This window comes from Lampris incognitus, chromosome 9 (assembly GCF_029633865.1).
Source record: "Lampris incognitus isolate fLamInc1 chromosome 9, fLamInc1.hap2, whole genome shotgun sequence".
Classification (NCBI taxonomy): domain Eukaryota; kingdom Metazoa; phylum Chordata; class Actinopteri; order Lampriformes; family Lampridae; genus Lampris; species Lampris incognitus.
This window is the reverse complement of record NC_079219.1, coordinates 37,000,985-37,014,828: the sequence shown is the minus strand read 5'-3', so window position 1 is coordinate 37,014,828 and position 13,844 is coordinate 37,000,985. Positions and strand designations below refer to the sequence as shown.

At 41.5% G+C, this 13,844-nt stretch overlaps 1 protein-coding gene across 1 annotated transcript in view; it reads left to right on the top strand.

Annotated features, from left to right (window-relative positions):
- The window catches only part of cdkal1 (CDK5 regulatory subunit associated protein 1-like 1), a 505,260-nt gene that overhangs the window by 451,547 nt on the left and 39,869 nt on the right, over positions 1-13,844 (top strand). The gene's annotated exons all lie outside the window — the stretch shown is intronic.

Here is a 13,844-nt window from a genome sequence, read left to right as displayed (position 1 = left end):
ACCGCTACACTACCTGGATGCCTAGAGCCTTCGAACTGTCAATCCTGTGGTAACCCCCCCCCTAAAAAAAAGAAAAAGGATCCTATTTTTTATTATAATTCATACATAAACTTTGCCCTATCTCCTTGTTCAGCAGAATCAGGGGCTAAAAGCATCCAACACTGGAGAGGACAAGCGTTTAACTCTCATGTGATGTGTTAACCATCTGAATATGCTGACAGCTACTCTCATGAAACGACTGACCACAGGAAAATATAAATGAAAAAAAAAACAATCCATTAGAATCAGAATATTAAAATAAAAATTATGGTTCTTAAAGTAGATTGCTTTTGCTTGGTGGTTGCAGCAGTAAAACCATTTACAAGATTATAAGAGTTCATATTTGATGAGATTCAGTAAATCTAGTCAGCTGTATTTTTTTGCTATTTAGATATTTAGCCATGACTTCCAAATAAACATGTGGCTATGTGGTGATTCTGAATTCTCGTTTCAAGTGCACATGATTTAAGACTTGCAGTGAATCAAAGCCATTTACCTGTGTTCAAAATCAGCACACGCAAAAAAAAAAACAGCCTGAGAACAAATGTTCAGCAACCTAATCAGGTTCAAAGGACACTTTCCCTCCTCTCTGCTCTGAAAGTTGCTCTGTTTGCAGGAAACGGTGATTTATTTGCCCTCTTGTTAAGGCGTCTTTCAGCGCGCCAACGCAGGTGCTGTCTGTGTCAGAACACACACACATTCAAAAGAGGGAGGTATGGCAGGAGGGAGAGGGGTTTCAACAGCAAAGAGAAAGGATGAAGGGCTGGACAGACAGCTCCCATAAAAGAGGAGAGGTGTCAGCAGTAAAGTAAACTCCTGAGCCCTTTGCCAGAGACGTGAGCTGCAAGGCTGGTAAGTGAATTACAGTCACCGCCGAACAGGCGGCTCGTCACCGACACGGACCTACAACGCAACCATTATTGCAATACCCCAATATCCATCCTTTCCTTTTAATTGACTTATTTGGGGTTGGCTTTTTTTCAGGGGGGGGGTGCAGCCAGGGCCAAACAGTGGAATGAATGGCCGCCGCTGCTCGATATTTGTTGGTTCATATGCAGTGAAACACTTCTCCAGATCGACGTGTCGCCACAAAACGTAATCCCATGTTAAACACTGAAGTATTTGTTAATATTCTGTCTGTCTCTGTAGTCATGGAGACTTAAATCACAAGCTGTTGTACGATTTGCAACGGCGGCGGTGAATTGCTCCTCCATTTTTGTTTACTCCCGGGACCGACAGAATGTTTTTAACCGCTTGTGTGCAAGACGAGGGATGACGTCACAAGCACGACAGTACACGTGACACGGACTCTGCTCTCTCATTGGCTGCCACCCTAACCTCTCGCTCAGAAAGTCGAAAGGCGGGTCACATTTTCCAAAGAGGAGATAGCGGCTTACATCCGAGCTCTTCCCCGCTGCGTTCAATCTCCAGTCCTCCCCGCTCCCCTCCCCCCATTTTCTCCCCAATTGTACCCATCCAACCACCCCACTCTTCCTAGCTGTCCTGGTTGCTGCTCCACCACCTCTGCTGATCCGGGGAGGGCTGCAGACTACCGATACATGTGGAGTCGCCAGCCGCATTTCACCTGACGGTGAGGAGTTTCGCCAGGAGGACGTAGCGCGTGGGAGGATCACGCTATTCCCCCCAGTCCCCCCCTCCCGAACAGGCGCCCCGACCGACCAGAGGAGACGCTATTGCAGCGACCAGGACACATACCCACATCTGGCTTCCCACCCGCAGACACAACCATTTGTGTCTGTAGAGACGCCCGACCAAGCCACAGGTAACACGGGGATTCGAACCGGCGATCCCTGTGTTGGTAGGCAACAGAATAGACCGCCATCCTCTCCCCGCTTTTCTCCGCTCTTTCGTGTTGGCAGTGTATTGAGTCTCCCCACGTTGCTGCTAGTGAGAGCTGACTGTGTGACTCGGGGGTTAAACCCACATCACAGCAGCATGGGGTGCTTGTTAAGCCTAAAGAACATTTCGTCAACACTTCTTTTTACAGCGTAGTGATGGCGTTCATAGCCCAGGGTTAGCACAACTCTTTTTGTACTGAGGGATCATTTCTCATAGTTTACAGACGCTTGTCTCAGAATGGCTCCCCATGTTACAGGGCAGCTGTCACATTCTCATAAATGTTTTTCTCATAAAGCATGTCGGGGCACTCACTCACTCATTCTGTCTGTCTCGGTCTGATGGGTATTTTGGTGGATACGTTAGCCGTGGAACTTTTTCTGTCAAAGCTTTAATCAGCATCCAAGGATGAAAGCAATTAAACCTAGGATGAAGTCTTTCAGCTTTATATCTTTGTTTGTGTATGCGTATGTATGCATACATGATGGGGCATGCATTACGCATGGCCATGCATGCATGGTCGTACCTTATGAGTATCTGCAGCTATGCATGTTGAGTATGTGCATCCATCCATTAAAAAAATGTTTATTCGAATACCACATTTGTTGGGTGGAAGGTCTTGCTGTTGTTGTATTTGATTTTCTGATTCTTTTCAACATGAAGGATGGCCTCCATTATCATTTGTAAAATATTTGACTCAACGCTTTGTGTATTTTGGGTCTTAGCTGAACAGTACACATGATCCTCTTAGCTAAAGCACTAAAACACAAGTGGCTTTGCAGCCTTGGAATTGTAATTAAATGATGAAGTGCACTAATAGAAAACCTGAGGACAACTTTTCATGAAATTGTGTGTTGCATACACACAAATAGTATTATTAAGATGTCTTATCTCTTTTTTTTAAAAGACTGGGAACACAGATGCAAGCATCAAATACTTAATCCATCATTACTGCTTTTGTGCATATGTGAAACCCATATTTACATCAGATTTGTCGAGGGACTTCCAGAGTCTTTTTACAATGAGCTCAAGCCATGTCCAAGAGCTTCTGACCAGAACGTATTGGTTTTCCAGGAGTGGTTTTGAATTGATGGAATAAGAACTTATGTACAATTTATGTGTTCATTCTTTTTTTTCTTTTCTTTTTTTTCCGCTCAACTTCGACTCAATACAGCTGAGATGAAACGAAAGGCACGTCTTTATTGGTCTACAGCAGTGTTGTATGTCAAAGGAATTAGAGCAGCAGCTGCGTTATCCCGACTTTTTGACAAAACACAAATACCATCGAAACAGCCCAGCACTATCGGTCTATAAATATTCATTCCTGTAGCATCTGTTTTTCTAAAATTGTCTCTAAGAATTATCCTGTAGACATGAGGTTAAAAACATAAGGATCACTGCCAAATGTAAAGGATTTGGCCTGAGGAAGATCTAACTGATTGAAACGTTGCCGAATAAAATAACTTTTGGAAGCAATTTAGTCTGCAGACCTTACTCCTTCATTCTGGCTTTGCTATATTTGTCTGGCACCTTAATATTTTCTGGATGTGCACATACTTGGTTCCTCTTCTGATTGATGGGACAACACCCCCACCCATCCCCCCACCCCATCCAAACCCTCCCCCACCATCCATTCTGGCCTTCTTTCAGCTCTCAGTGGTAAGGCCTCAGGTGTGTGCATTCAGGTACCATTGGCTGTTGATGGGTAAAAGCTGGTCTGTCTTCATACATTACAACTAAAAAATCTGAAGCAACCTCCCCTTCACTACCAACAAACCAAATGGAATGTAAGTGTGTAAATGTAAGCATTGTCCTTCCCTCAGGACAACGCTTACAGAGCATCAGAGCTCTTGCCAGCTGCCTCAAAGACAGTTTTTACCTTCAGGCAGTCAGAATAATGAACAGTAGGTACCTTACATAACTTTAATTGATTTATTATTTTGTGGGATTTCTGATTTATTATTTTTGTTATCATTTATTATTTCCTTACGTATAGGTTCACGGGCTGAGAGCCAGGGCATATATATTTCATTGCATTTGAAGGTAAAGTGAACTTGAACTTGGAACACAAGTCAGCCCTTTCCTTCCTCTGAATCACAAAAGAGATTGAATACTTGGTCAGCCTGCTTAGCTGTCTTATTACAAATGTCTAGATTGACATCCTGTAATGGCAGACACCGTTCTAGTCGTTTTAATCACAAACTCTTTGACATCGGTAGTTGCACTTGGGTCATTCACAGTAGGAGTTCCCTTGAAAGTAACAGCTAATTCCCATTCCTGAATTGATAGGTTGAGACACATAACACATACATTTAATCTTTAATGCATTTGTAACCTGCACGACAGGGGAATGGGCCTATGCTTGCGCAGGGACAGTTTACAGTCTAATGTCTAAGTTCAGTGGAGATTGGTGTAGGTTTTTTTCTAGACCGGATTCTAGTACTCACCCCAAAGACAACACACACACTCGTGGGTATAGTTTACAATAAAAAAACCAATTTATTTCAGCAGTTCAAAGTAAAGTTATTTCAATATCAATACTAAATTAGATGTGTTATATATATATATATATTACTCTATTATACTTTTTAAAAGTTCTTCCTAATATTCTATTGTCTATATCTATCTATATTCTATTTTATACCCTTCTAATATATTACTTATGCAGCCATATTCTACACTAACAAATTAAAGAAAATAATCCAAAATAAAGCATGAGTGCACTCAAAGAAAATAATAAAGAAAAGAAAAGGGGGAATGATTCAGTCTTCCAATCTGTGCAAGGTGCAATGTCCAGATCCTACCACAATCACAGGGGCAAGTTAATGTAGAGGCGATGATGATGAATCCAAATCCAGGGCGATGATGGGGGCAATCCAAAGGGGGTATCCAAGGGTTCCAAAAGGGTGTAGCAAGGGGGGTTGTTCGGGGTACTAAAAAACCAGTCAGGATTCCAGCAGCGTACAAAACACAAGAGAAAAGAGTCTTCCTTCAACGGGAGATCATCTGTCAAGGAAGCTTCGTGGGAGGGATCTTTTTTGTCGTAGTTCAAATGTCCTGTAGCTCAAATATCCGTAGTTCAAATATCAATAATTCAGGTATCCATAGTCAAAGTTGTCCGTATTTCTAAATATCCGTATTTCTCTTCTCTATTGTCGACGGTTGTTTGCATGGTTTAAACTCTGTAGCTCGTGTGCCTCCTAGAGGCTACTCGTGGAACTTACATACGTCACAGGGTACATGTAATCATGTGGGTTACACATTGTTAACCAGTTCATTTTGACTCACCCTTTCTGACGTCATGTGGATTAAAGTTATCCATTGCTACAACGGATTCCTGTCAGTTCGATTCCAGAGAGGCCACGTATGAGATCAGTGCAGGGTTTACAAGTGGCCCTTTCAGACAGTAAGAGCTGAGCGACACTCGCCGCTGGGTTCAGTGCGCATCTGACGATGTGTTCGGGGGAAGTTGCGGAGGACAGAGCAAAATAGATGGGAGTTTTCAAAACTTCCAGCGGGACTTTTCAAAACTTCTAGCAGGACAAGTTAATCATGAGCTTTAACTTATTTTTATATTTTGTTTCATATTATGCATCTTATCATATTATTTGTTTTTTATTTTGAATGAGAAGTAGTAGTCGATTATCTTTCCCTCTATTTTGCCTCCCTGACTGGTTGCCTCATTTCAATGTGTTGTGCAGGTATTCTTCACAGCACAACGTGAAGTAGGGGAGCGCTGCACGGCACCCGCGCTTTGCTCGACGTAGTAAAAAGCCGTTGTGGCGTGGAGCAAGCTGTTGGAAATAATGGGTTTCAGAGTGCAGTGGTGCCGTTGTCGTGTTGTGTCTGAAAGCCCACACAGCGCCTGAACTGAAAAAACTATCCTCAGAGTTCTCTGTTGCTCTGGAGAGAAAGGATGCCGTACTGGCCCTAATATAAGGCAATATTTTTTTTGTTTTCCTGAAACTTAGGTTTAAAAAAGTGGGGGTTGCCTTATATTTCCAGACAAAACAATTACGTGTTCATTCATTACAACAGATATTCTTTTTGAATGGCGAGAGTACCAGAGTAACTACGGTATTCTACATTGTTGCAGTATGGGTTGTTATAGCATTGATGTTGCTAGGCTAGTTTGTGTTTTAAGTCCGTGTGTAGTGAGTCTTTCAGAGTCAGTCAGCACTGAAAGTGTTTTCATTAGTACAATTAAACCTGCAGGGGTTTATGAAGGCTGCTGTAATGTGTTTTGCTGCCACAGAGGAAATAAATTCATAACGAGTGATGAGTTCTTAGCGTCTCGCGACGTCTTTACTGCAGAAGTGAACCAGGGAGAAAGTCTGTCAAACAGCCAAGAATTGCGTCTGTTACAGATGATAAGCTCAAAAAATGCTAACTGTCAGAGAAAATAATTATTCGAGAGGAATGAGAATGAGCGAGGAATCGATTCTCGACTGTTACTTTGTCAGCTGACTGGGAAAGTGAGCTGTCCACAGACGTCCAACCAAGCAGAAACTTTGGTAAGCAGCCAATTGCAGTTACACTGTCAAATAGCTATGGGAGGATGAGAAAATTGCAGTTCAAATCCATTCACTATAACTCTTGTTTTACCAATGTTGTGTGCTGCACAGTGCAGTCACTCACAGAAAGTGAAGGATTACTTCAGGACATAGTGCTTACTTCATAAGCGAGCATATTTGTGTCACTTTTCTTCTTATTAATGTCTGAGTGTGCTGTGAAAAACAACAACCTGGGTTGTGTTTTTATAAATATTATAATGGTGATGGTCCAAAATTATGTGAAAATGCATATTTTCACAATGCACAATGCCCAAACACCCAGATCAAACAACCTCCCAAGCCACCACAGCTCCTAAGCCCTTTAGACGCTGTTTTTTTTCTTTGTCTTTTTCTGTTAAGTGATATGCTCACTTAGAAAAAAAACAACAACATTGTTTTGTTTGGTGTTATAATAAGATAAATTTAAAAACGCATGCACTAAATATGAATATGGCATGGCCTGAATCCACGTTGATCAGGATGACTAATAGAAACCACAATAAGGGACAAATCTGGGATAATTTTTTAAATTATACTACATTGTTTGACGATCCTGAAATAGATTCCTGTCTTTGTTTGCCTGTTTGGTTACATTTTCTTTGGATTATGACTAGGGCTGTATCTTCTCTTGTACAGATCTCTCTTTTTATTTTATAGTGATTTTATTTCTATTAGTGGCATCACCATTGAAATGTCCCATTTGATATGTTAACTTGTCCTGTACCAACCTTTTCAAAATCAATTTAAAAAAAAAAGAATTACACAAAAAGAATGACTTGACCTGAAAAAAGTTGCAGTCTTTAAGATTTTTTTTCCTTTGCTTTAATCCCTCTGTCAACTACAGTTTACATTGAGTCCATCAACACAGCCAAGACAACTTGCCAAGTGAGAACTTTATTTGTCTTGCTTTTAAAGTGGAGGGGGCGTTTCTTTCTAGGGGTCAGAATAAGGGGAAGATTAAGTTGTAGTTGTAAAGGGCAAATTGATGGTCACTATAGTAATACAAACGTGGGTGTGCATTGATGTCTTCTTGGTGTCTTTTTTATATAATGTATAAGAGTTTTCATTCTTACAGAGGTACAAATATTGACAACATCATGTATATAATCATTCTTAACCCAACCCCGAGCAGACCTTCCCGATCCCAGTCTCCCCCTCCAACCCCCAAAACCTAGAGGAAAGCTACAAAAGAAAAAAAATGGGAGTGATTTGTGTGCCAGCTAGTCCCTCTAATGATTTAAATATATTAGTACAATATTCATGCAGTTTGGGACAGGACCAAAACTTATAGGTCACGTTAGCAGGGGCACTGTCTGCATCTCTTGCAAGCATCACTTACATCTGGCAATATTTTCGCAAGTCTAGCATTTCTGTAGTAAGCGCGGTGTATTGTCTCAATTTGCTGCAGACTGGTGTGCGGAGATGGAAGATGAATGAACCTGTTTGAGAATTATTTCCCATTGCTCCTCAGTTCTTGTTACCATATAGTCTTCAGATTAATGAGGGATTCAGGATTACTGCATCCTTTCTCCTTGTATAATATCGAAATCAAGCTTTTGACCTTAGGATCAAGTCCAAGAATTGAATTGATATGTGAGTTAGGGGGACAGCATGGAAATTGTGGAAACTGATTCTGTATGAAGTGGCGAATTTGAAAATAACAAAAGAGGTGGGATTTAGGTAGGTCAAATTTCCTTAACAAATCTGAAAAAGAAGAAAAAACTCCATCTGAATAGGGGTCTTTTAAAGATTGAATTCCTTTATTGGACCACATTTCAAAAGTGGGATCGGTACACGATGGAGCAAGTCGGTAATTATGAGCGACAGGCGATAGGTGAGATGATTTATGCAAGCCATAATGTTTTTGTAAATTGGAACCAAATCTTTAGTGTATGAGTGACAGTAGGTGTTGTACTAACATTGTGACTGAGTGGATGTTGAGAGCAGATCAAGGAATTCAAGGATAAAGATGAAGAGGAGATATCTCTCTGGACCAATACAGTAATTTTGGATTTTATTAGCCCAGTAATACCTGGTTAAGTTTGGAAAGGCCGTGCCACCTGATATTTTAGGATATTGAAGGAACAATTTCTTAATTTGTCATGCTTTGTTGGCTCAAAGAAAGGCTGTTATGTTCTGATCAAGTGTGGGGAAAAAGGTTTTCTTAATGAAAACTGGAATATTTTGGAAGAGCTGGAGAAATTTGGATAGGACAACCATTTTGACTAAGTTAATGTGACCTGCCAGCAACAAGGGATGAGTGGACCAGTGTGCTAGATCTACTTTGCATTTTTCTTAAAATGGGAGAAAAAAATAAATTTAAAGATAAGAAAATGGCCTGGCGGCCTGTCAAGGGTGTCTCCCCACCTGCCACCCAATGGCTGATAGGCTCCAGCATCCCCGTGACCCTGAGAGCAGGGTAAGCGATTCAGATAATGGATGGATGGATGGAAAAAAAGGATTTTGTTATGAAAATGCCCAGATATTTGAATCCATCTTGTGCCAATTTGAAAGGAAAAAGAGAGGGGGTAATTTTACTGTAGGAGTATTTGTGGGGAGAAGTTAGTTTTTTCTGTAACTTAAGTTTGTGCCCTGGATATGATCCAAATTGCTCCAGGATAGATATTATTTTGGGAAAGGAGATGAGGTTCCATACATATAGTAGCAGGTCGTCTGCATATAGAGACAATTTATGCACAGTGTTGTTCCTCTCAATGCCTTCAAATCTTTTTTTTTTAATTTCGGAGCCAGATGGCCAACAGCTCGATTGCAATGGCAAATAGCAAAGGAGAGAGCAGGCAGCCTTATCAGGTTCCCCATGTGAAGGGCAAGAGGGGAGAGTGCATACTGTTAGTGATGACTGATGAATCAGGGGAAGAATAAAGAAACTTAATGAAAGAGATAAAACGATCACTAAAACATTTTTTTTTTACATATGGCCACTCTACCCTGTTGAAGGCCTTTTCCACATCTAAGGAAACAACCACTTCAGGGGAATATGATGCAGGGGAGTAAATTATTTTTTACAGCCTTCTTGTGTTGAAGTAAGAATATCTCCCCTGTACAAAATTCTTGTATAAAAAATGTTGTTTCCATGTTGTTCAAAGATCATTTGATGCACAACTGGATGAGGGATCTGGTCAAAAGGACTACAATGGTCACGGATGTCTGGCGGGGGCCTTTCAGAAGTGTGGTGATCAGAATAAAAGTCATAGAATGCATTATTAATATCTTTAGAATCTGTAAGGATGACATATGTAAATGCTTTGATTTTATTTATCAGTCTGGAGGTTGCTTCGGAACGAGCTCGATAGTTAAATAATTTTCTTGCTTTGTCTCTCATTAAAAAAAAAGAAAATCTGTCTTGAGTAGCTGTAGTTCAATTTATATATATATATATATATATATATATATATATATATATATATATATATATATATACATCAAATTCTGTTTGTAGTTGGAGACGTTTGTTATAAAGATTTGGAGAGGGGCACTTGCATGTTGCTGGTCTAATTGGAAGATTTCTTCAGCAATCTTGGATAATTTTGCTGTATCAGCCTTTCTTGCATATGAAACATGAAATTGTTTGGCCTCGTAGATATGCTTTGAACTTTTCTGATAGAGTACCCTTAAATACATCAGGCATATTATCTATGTCAAAGAAAGTTGTAATATAAATAAAAATATAATAATAATTATTATATTTGTTTTAAGGAACTGAATGGATTTGTTATCTGACAGTAGAAGTGAGTTTAATCGCCATGGTTTTGGAGGGTTGAAATTGCCAGAAAGGTGTATGTCCATGGAAGTGGGGCCTTAGTCTGAGGTCACGATGGACTGATATTTGCAGGCCTGAACTTTCAGTAAGAGCCTGTCATCAAAGAGAAAAAAGTCAACTCATGAGTAAGTATGGAGCACTTGTGAAAAGAATGAAAAAGGCCTTATCAGATGGGAATCTAGATCTCCAGGGATTGTTTATGCCTAACTGGTTTGCAAACATGGTGAGAGTTGCATTAGAAAGCAATGTGTGCCTTATAGATGATCTGTCAAGAATGGTGTCTTAAATAATTGTCGGTGTCTTGATTGTACTTTTGTACTCATTAACAGAACTAACAGTTATGAGAGTCATTCACTTATTTTTATCTTTATATATTTCCTTCCTCCTTTGCACTTTTCTATTAAGCTATTACTCTGTAGTAATAGCAACCAGATTTAGTGCCATTAAACCTTTCTAATTCAGTCTCCCTCTGAGGGTACATTTACATGGAAACAAATTACCTGATCACTGGCAGTAATCAGTTAATGGCAATATTTCAGTTTAAAGGGTTCTAATAGTTTGAATTAATCCAATTTCTCCAAAACCCAATACATTGCTTCTTTCAGTAGTCAGTCTATGGGGCATCGCCACTTCCAATTATTTCTGTCATCACTGCCAATGTCTCACCTTTTTTTTTTCCGCCTGTCTGTATTGATGTTAGCCAGCTAACTCGGGCCACGCATGTAGACAGTAAACCCTTGCAGACTAAGTATCAGCATTGTAGTCAGTTGCATTCATCATATGCCGTGTCAGCATCTGCGATTCCAACAGTAAAGTGAATGGCCTCATCAACTTATATTGCAAATGGAGAGTGGCAAAGACACTAACAGAGAGAGAAACATTAAGGTGCCAGTTTTTAAAAAAGGAAGAAGATTGTAGATTGTATAAGGTTGTTAAAGAGTTTCACCAAGATTGTCTTTCCTTTTTTTTCAAGTTCATGACTCAGGAAGTCCCACCTCTCTTCAGTCATGCCTTTTCTGTGGCAAAAGTTGTAAATGAAGTTGTTAACTTATTCACTGTTCAAACTGCTGACAAGGACATTTTTTTACAAAGTGCTGTATGTTAGGAGTAATGCCTTTATAGGTGAATGATGTTCTTTGATACACCATGTGGTGCAACCAGGACATATCATGTGTAATGAACCTGGGGTCATCAGGTGTTTTGGGTCTTAACATCAGACATCCTCACCCGAGCAACCCAGCCAGGGCTGAGCAAGCCCTGACTTGTGTCTAGGTAGCGCATTACACCACGTGTCCCCCTTCTTCACACAGAGCCAATGGGAAGCCTTTTCAGCGGCCTCCAAAATGTTCCTAATGGCTCTTCTTCTTTGCAGCCCACATACCCCAAGAGTCCCAGGACCCAGTGTAGAGACAGGCCTGCAAAGCCTCTGAAGCCCACTTGAAACAGCTCACAGCGGGCCTTCCACCCGTTCCTCCGACACTGAGCTACCAGATCTGCATACCTGGCTCTCTTCCTTTCTTGTGCCTCCTTCATCTGATCCTCCCAGGGGACAGTTAGATCTTGCAAAACCACTTGCTTGGTTGCCATGGACATCAGGGCCATGTCTGCCCTGAGTGTGGTAGCTGCAATGGTGTCCGGGAACCTCAGTTGTCCCCCGAGGTCGACCAGGAACTGCAAGTCCCTTGCTGTTGTGAGCATCCCATCCTGGGCCTTTGACTGGAGCTGGGGCTTCTGCCCTGCTCAAAAAAAAGTGATTGTACGTTTTTTTTTGGGGGGGGGGGTTTGGGTGTTGCTGCTTGCTGCAGCTGATCCCAGCGCAGATGGTTTCTGCTACTGCCCAAAGAACTTGGTCATGGCACCAACAATGCTGCCCCTCTCCCCAGGCCTTTGGACAGCAGGTCAGGATGTGCTCCAAGGATCCCCTTTTCTGGCAAAGTTGGATAACAGGTGAGTCCTCCAGGCCCCAGCTGAAAAGGTTGGAAGGCCTCAGGAGGACATCATAAACTGACTGGACCAAGAACTTGAATCAGAATTAGAATCATGTTTGTTGGCCATGTAGATTTGCACATACATGGAATTTGACTTTGGTTTCATGACTCTCTCAGTGTACTTAACATAGAATAACAACATTGCAACACAACAGGAGTGGTACAGGATATGTATGAGGGAAGTGTGACAATGGTGAGATGTGCGGTTGGAATGACAGATGGATTCAAGATGGAGGTGGGATTACATCAAGGATCGGCTCTGAGCCATTTCTTGTTTGCAGTGGTGATGGACAGGTTGACAGACAAGATCAGGCGGGAGTCTCCGTGGACTATGATGTTCGTGGATGACGTTGTGATCTGTAGCAAGAGTAGAGTGCAGGTTGAGGAGAGCCTGGAGATGTGGAGGTATGCACTGGAGAGATGAGGTGTGAATGAGAGGGAGGACAGTGGAATGGTGAGGATGCAAGAAGTAGAGGTTACGGAGATGTATGAGTTCAAATACTTGGAGTCAACTGTCCAAAGTAACAGGGAGTACAGAAGAGAGGTGAAGAAGAGAGTGTGGGCAGGGTGGAGTGGGTGGAGAAGAGTGTCAGGAGTGATTTGCGAGAGAAGGGTACCAGCAAGAGTTAAAGGGAAGGTTTACAAGATGTTTGTGAGACCAGCTATGTTATATGGTTTGGAGACAGTGGCACTGTTAAAAAGACAGGAGGTGGAGCTGGAGGTGGCAGAGTTGAAGATGCGAAGATTTTCATTGGGAGCGATGAAGAAGGACAGGATTATGGATGATTATATCAGAGGGACAGCTCAGGTTGGACGGTTTGGAGACAAAGCAAGATTGAGATGGCTTGGACATGTGTGGAAGAAAGATGCTGGGTATATTGGGAGAAGGATGCTGAATATGGAGCTGCCAGGGAAGAGGAAAAGAGGAAGGCCAAAGAGGATGTTTATGGATGTGGTGAGGGAGGATATGCAGGTGGCTGGTGTGACAGAGGAAGATACAGAGGACATGAAGAGATGGAAATGGATGATCTGCTGTGGCGACCCCTAACAGGAGCAGCCGGAAGTAGCAGTAGTAGTAGTAGTAGACAACACAACAATCGTCAGATATATCCACAAGGATTGACTTAAACATGCAAAATAAGAGGTGATAAATTGCAATGGTGCAGATAATATATCAGAGATGCTGAAATAGATGTTAGCAGGTTACTTACATACATGCCTGAGGTAGATGGACATAACAAAGCATACCAGTATATGTACAATGTACAGTACAGTATATACAAAATGGTTGGCTTTATTTGACAGTGTTAAGCCTTCATTGTTCATTGTTTTTATGTCTGATTGTCTGGCAGGCGATACAGTGCTCTGTAGCGCCTGCCAGAGGGGAGGAGTCGGAACAGGTTGTGACCAGGGTGTGATGAGTCTTCAGTGATGTTGCCTGCCCGTGTTCTGGCTCTAGAGGTGTATAAGTTCCGAATGGAGGGCAAGTTGGCACCAATGATTTTTTTCTGCAGACCTAACTGGCCTTTGTTTTTTTTAACAACATGATGAAGTCAAATTTTGTTACTCGGGTGGCCAGGAGACAGAAAAAAGTGCAATAGAGAAAGTGTGATGGGGTGACTTCAG